At 42.9% G+C, this 6,478-nt stretch overlaps 1 pseudogene; it reads right to left on the bottom strand.

Moving 5' to 3' along the window:
- Window positions 1-528: 528 nt before the first annotated feature.
- On the bottom strand, window positions 529-646 carry LOC126189097 (5S ribosomal RNA; annotated as a pseudogene).
- Window positions 647-6,478: the final 5,832 nt, after the last annotated feature.

Raw genomic sequence — 6,478 nt, forward strand, 5'->3', positions numbered from 1 at the left:
GCTGTATCGAGGAGGGCCAAGGAGGGCTTCACGATCCAATACAAGACACGTCTGCATGCTTCCAACACCACAGGAAAACGTTCTGTTCAAATGGAGTGCAGGTACTGAGTTCGGCGACCACTGAACGCACCAGTTTTCAAGAATCGTCATCGGTCTGGAGCAAGCGATTATGGAATTGTGGATTATAAGAAGTTACATTAAATCTTGGAATCGACTGTCACATTGAAAACGCTGTTGACATGCTTCCTTGCGGCCTATGAATGTAGTGGACAACGTTTGCTGTCTCGGGTAGTTTAAGGGCTGATTAAAACTAAACTAAACTCCGTCCGAACAGGCCACGAAGGCTCAACGGGAATCGACCGGCCGCCGTGTCATCCTCACCCACAGGCGTCACTGGATGCGGGTATGGAGGGGCAGGAGGTCAACACACCGCCCTCCCGGCCGTATGTCAGTTTACGAGACCGGAGCCGCTACTTCTCAATCAAGTAGCTCCTCAGTTTGCTTCACAAGGGCTGAGTGCACCCTGCTTGCCAACAGCGCTCGGCAGACCTGATGGTCACCCATCCAAGTGTTAGCCCAGCCCAACAGCGCTTAACTTCGGTGATCTGATGGGAACCGGTGTTGCCACTGCTGCAAGGCCGTTGGCTGTTTAAGGACTGATGCAATAACGGAAAAATCTGCTGCAGTTTAATTGTACCTTAACGAATGAACAAAAATAGATGTCTACGAATTTTCCTCATAGAATCTGTAGTACCAAAAGTAGCTAAGCAATTTGTCAAAGGGTTATTAGTATTTTTTAGTGGTAGAAATTAGTTTTAAATTTTTCTCCTTTGACTGTTGTAGCATTAGCTTTCTGTATTACTGTTATGATGTTAGGATCTTTTCGTAATGTTTGCAGGTACAACCTGGAACAACAAACGTTGTCCGCTACAATACAAGGCCGCAGGGAAGCACGTCAGCAACGTTTACAGTGTGACAGTCGATTACACGTCCGAAAGAACAGACAGGACACTTTCATACATAATAAGTTCGTCTCGATGGGTAGGGAATAAAAAAAAATGGCTCTGAGCACTGTGGGACTTAACATCTTAGGTCATCAGTCCCCTAGAACTTAGAACTACTTAAACCTAACTAACCTAAGGACATCACACACATCCATGCCCGAAGCAGGATTCGAACCTGCGACCGTAGCAGTCCCGCAGTTCCGGACTGCAGTGCCTAGAACCGCAAGGCCACCCTGGCCGGCAAGTAGGGAATCCACAGCCTTCAATTCGGATGAACATTTACGTAGGACCTCCTGGGGGAATCAGAATCTAGCGAACGTGGAAGATATGGACGAGAACCGTGGCTAAGTGGTGCTAGGTAGGAATGTGAGTCGGACAGGAAACGAACCGAGATAGTACGCGCATTTACGATCAATACCGTTTTCGTGTGGCGCAGAGGTTAACGTAAGTGCCTAGTAAGCAGGAAATCCCGGGTTCGAGTCCCGATCAAACACACATTTTCCTCTGTAGCCGCTGATTCCGCACAAAGTCCTGATGTAGCTGCTATCATTGGTTCCTTTCTCCACCTCCACCTTCAGTTTACATTAATTGCGGCCTTTGTTAGCCTTCCAGACAATAGCGTGTAATTGTGAAGAATAAATAAATGAATAACTACGTAAGTGCTTAATCACTGGTAGTCATGTGAAATGTGATGATAGACAGGTCTGTTTGGCCACGAAATATCAGGTTGTTAGGCACAGCAAGAGATGGACTACAGCCAATGGAAATAAACACAGGAGTTTCTTGTGCGCGTAACATTTTGCGTGGTGCTCAGAGTTTTAATGTCCGAGGGAAAAATTATGATGTACTTCCGTAGATGTACAAAATATGTGATACCTTCAACATGAATCCACATGAATACAAATAACGGCACTGAAAAGGAACGGCAAAGCTGTCGACTTTTTCTTATATCCTCTGCACGAACTGCCTTGACATTTCAACAATTCTATGTGGATTCTATTTCTTAATCTACGACTGTGCAGCCTGCAGCAAACGTTAGTGTTGGCCCTACTTCTGAACACCCAATTTTCATTGGCCATTACATTTTCAAGTAAAGATAGCTACCAAAAAGGTCGTTTGTTTTGGAAATCAGCCTTATGCAAACACAAAAAAATCAAATGGCTCTAAACACTATAGGACTTAACATCTGAGGTCATCAGTCCTCTAGACTTAGAACTAATGAAACCTAACTAACCTAAGGACATCACACACATTCATGCCCGAGGCAGGATTAGAACCTGCGGCCGTAACAGCCGCGTGGTTTCGGACTGAAGCGCCTAGAACCGCTCGGCTACCGCAGCCGACTTATCCAAACATAATTAGTTTATTTTTATTTTTCCCCAGGCATGTTTCGACACCAATGTATCATCTCTGTGGGCTAAATTTTTGTTTCTGTAAAGTACATTATCACATTTGTAATAATTTAACTACTGTAGCCCTAAGAAATACAATATTTGAAATTTCCTTCGTTTTGTTTGGACACTCGCCTTAAAATTACATCGTTAATTGAACTGTACTATTGTACATCGATTTTAGTGTTCGTTTTCGTATTTTCTTTTTTTGACAGTATGTCATCTGCAAACTAGCCATGGAGAAAATTATTGCATATTTTTGGAGAGCTGTTTCGAGGGTAGAGGCTATGTACGTTTCTGTACTTACATTTTCGGTCCTGTTTCGTGTCCCTGGTTGGTGTCTCAATCAGCTACTATTTAGTGCATTGCTTTCACTAAGTTTTTCATAAATTTCCGCTCACTACTTCACCTCACAAGCACCTTCACAAAATGTGGCGAAATGAGGTCTGAGCAGACATTTCTGACAATACACTCAGTGAGATGTGTCATGTTATTGTCGCTGCTCACTTGTTTATCGTTGGTCTTGTGTTTGTTATGGCGCTGGTTTTGAATGAATGTGTGTGTGTGTGTGTGTGTGTGTGTGTGTGTGTGTGTGTGTATGTGTGTGTGTGTGTGCGTGCGTGCGTGCGTGTGTACGTGTGAGAGGGAGAGAGAGAGATGGAAAGATGGGTGGGGAGAGAACCAAGAAAACAGAAGGTTTTTTTTGTTATTTTTTTTTTTGTAGGGAGTCACCTTTCCATAGTTCATTGAGTGATCCAAACAGTGTTTTGTTGCACAGTGCTGTATTTTCGTTCAAGACCCTCTTTCCCTGTATTATTGCTTTTTGTATGTGGTAGTTCCCCTCTGTTGTGAGTTTTTTTTTCTTTTTTAATAGAGACTGTTGTTTTCTCTGAGGATCTTAAGATCAGTCCCCATGTTTCGCGACTAGGCCCATAAGAGCGTGTGAAAGCATTCAAGGCAGCATACCCTCATTGACTCTTTAGAAACCTTTTCCAGCGCGGCCACTGTGTTGTTCGCGTTAGGAAGTTTTTCCGGCGGACCATGTCCTCACACTATCTCCGAAACACGGAAACGCTCTCCGCGGCGCATCGCCTCTGTTCAGAGGCACTCTCAGCCGACGACGCTTCCTGCGTGCGTATTTTATCATGACTGAAATAGCAGGGAGCTAGGTGGTGGAGTGGCAAAACACCATAATACTTTAGACAAATTTATTTAAATATTCAAAAACGAAGAGTGTGAAAGCAGATTTGAACTTACACAATACAATGCGCCCACAATAGACGAAAGGAAATAATGAATTTAATTAAAAGCAGTACCAACCAAAACCAATTATTAAACTCACAGTTAAATACCTTGAGCTATTTGAGTAAATTTTTCAACCGATTAAACCCGTACAACTCAGTGATGATGTGTGAACTTTGAAACAAGAAACCTTCAATGTCTAAAAGATGCTTTTTAAAGAAAACAAAATACAAGGTTTACAACTTTAATTTCCAGAGCACGTGACCAAGCTACTTCTGCTGTACAAAGTGAAGGCTCTTTTTGTAATCTGGTCACAAGAACGACCTTTGTTAAGCAGAAGGTACGCCACGGCCTCCATGTAACCATTTATAATGTCAAGGCTTTTACAATTCAAGGTTTTTACAGTACGATAAATAAGCTAACTGTAACACAATATACAGGGTGTAAACGATATATGACGCAAAAACGTCCTCTTAATAGAGCACAATTAATTGATTTCAGGTGCCGAGACTTGTGTAAACATTCTGCACAATACTGCAAGAATTCATTAAACAGGATCAACATATTGCGAGGAGCCTACTCTGCCCCCTCCGTCAACATAGCTGCACTTATGTACGCAATCGGTTCGTGCTGTTTCCCATTGCGCGTATTGGCATCGCGAGCGTTGAGTCGCAAACACATAGGCAACTAGGGTCTGCGTGGTTAATTGGTTGGTTGGTTGGTTTGTGGGAGTTGAAGGGACCAGACTACAAAGGCCATCAGTCCCTGCGTGGTTAAGTCATTGTAATACTCCGATCGTTGACAGCCGTCGAATTACCAGTGCAGACGTTATTGCAACTCCGTTAAACGTTATGATGGAAGGGAGATTTTCTATCCCTGAGCTACAAGGTATTCATTTAATTTATGGAGAGGAAAAAGGGGTTGCGAGGGTAGCTTGTAGTGATCCAGCTACACACAGTTAACAAAATTAAGACCTAACCTGCTATGTTATCTAGTTCAGTTATGAATCAATCCATGCGCAGTGATAGTGACTCAGCCCTGCCACTGAATTCCCGCCAAACTACCATAAAACACTGTGTCAATCTTGCTCAATGCAAATCTGAAATGGTGTAAAAAAGTAAAAAAAAAGCAAAAACACTCTGGTTTCGCCTAACAAAAGTTTGACCTTTTGCCTAACATTTATCTCTGCATACACAGTGAAGTACGGTACAACTGCCTGCATATATGGTTATGTTGCTGTGGCAACAGGACATTTGGTTCTAAGTGAACACACAGTGCTCAGTCTGACATATGTTTACTCGCATGTGCGTTTATTGCACCAATCGGATGTAAGCAGCTCTGTTGTCACTGGCTGTTGCATTCAGCTTAATGGCGGACGCCACAGTTCGAACAAACACAATGCCTACATAATTACACGTTAAATTCACTCACAGAAATTACGATTCATGCATGTTTCACACTCGCCAAAAGGTACTTAAAATATCACGCAGTGGCAGCAGCACTAAAATTATGAATGAAAGAAATAGGCATAGGATTAGAAACAACTACACTAATGGAGGTCAACAAAGTCTACATTAATAACAAAATATCAGTAACTTGACATTTATTTTAAAGAAGAAGCAAACTAAAGATTAGTTTCTTTGATCAAGTCCTAAGTAGAAAGTTTACAATTTTAATAGTTGTTTTGGTCTCTGACGAGAGCTAAAGCAGCTACCCTTATCTGTTATGATACAGGCGGTGAGGTGCAATGTCGTCGACAGATTATCGTTGCAGACAGCGTGTTGAAATCAGCTCCGTCGTGTGTAGACGCTGCAGATGAATTATCTCATGTGAAATTTTACTTTCCAGTTGGCGACGATTTCATAAGTGGCGTAATATAGGTCAATGGATTGTTGGACGTTTATGCAATAGCATAACGACTGCTACGAAACTCGATTCGCCGTAATGAAGCATGTGTCGAACGTAATCGTGGGCATTTTGAACATTTATTATGGTATTGATGTAAGAGCAAACAGTCATGTGAGTTTCATTTTCGTTACGGTTGTAGTTGTTGTGGTCTTCAGTCGGAAGACTGTTTTGATCCAACTCTCCATGCTACTCTATCTTGTGCGAGCCTGTTTTTCTCTGGATAACTACTGCAACCTATATCCTTCTGAATTTTTTACTGTATTCATCTCTTGGTCTCCCGGTATGAGTTTTACCGAACCCCCCACCTCCAAACACACACACACACACACACACACACACACACACACTACTAAATTGGTGATCCCTTGATGTCTCAAAAAAATGGTTCAAATGGCTCTCAGCACTATGGGACTCAACATCTTAGGTCATAAGTCCCCTAGAACGTAGAACTACTTAAACCTTACTAACCTAAGGACATCACACACACCCATGCCCGAGGCAGGATTCGAACTTGCGACCGTAGCAGCCTCGCGGTTCCGGACTGCAGCGCCAGAACCGCACGGCCACCGCGGCCGGCTTGATGTCTCAGAATGTGTCCTATTAGCAGATCCCTTCTTTTGGTGAAATTGTGCCACAAATTTCTTGTCTTATTTGACCAGAAGTCCTATTCCTCCGGCCACCGATCTTCCCTCATTCCCACTATATCTAATTTCAACCTATCGATTTTCTTTTATAAATTTTCTAACCTACTTGCTCAATTAAGGCGTCTAACATTCCACGCCCCAATCCGCAGAATGTCAGTTTTGTTTACCCTGATGGCGATGACCTCCTCAGTACTCCCCGCCCGGAGATCCGAACAGGAGACTATTTTACATGCAGAATATTTTACCCTAGAGGACGCCGTCGTCATTTGACCATACAGTAAAGTTGCAT

The sequence above is a fragment of the Schistocerca cancellata genome, chromosome 5, assembly GCF_023864275.1.
Source record: "Schistocerca cancellata isolate TAMUIC-IGC-003103 chromosome 5, iqSchCanc2.1, whole genome shotgun sequence".
NCBI classification, from domain to species: Eukaryota; Metazoa; Arthropoda; class Insecta; order Orthoptera; family Acrididae; genus Schistocerca; species Schistocerca cancellata.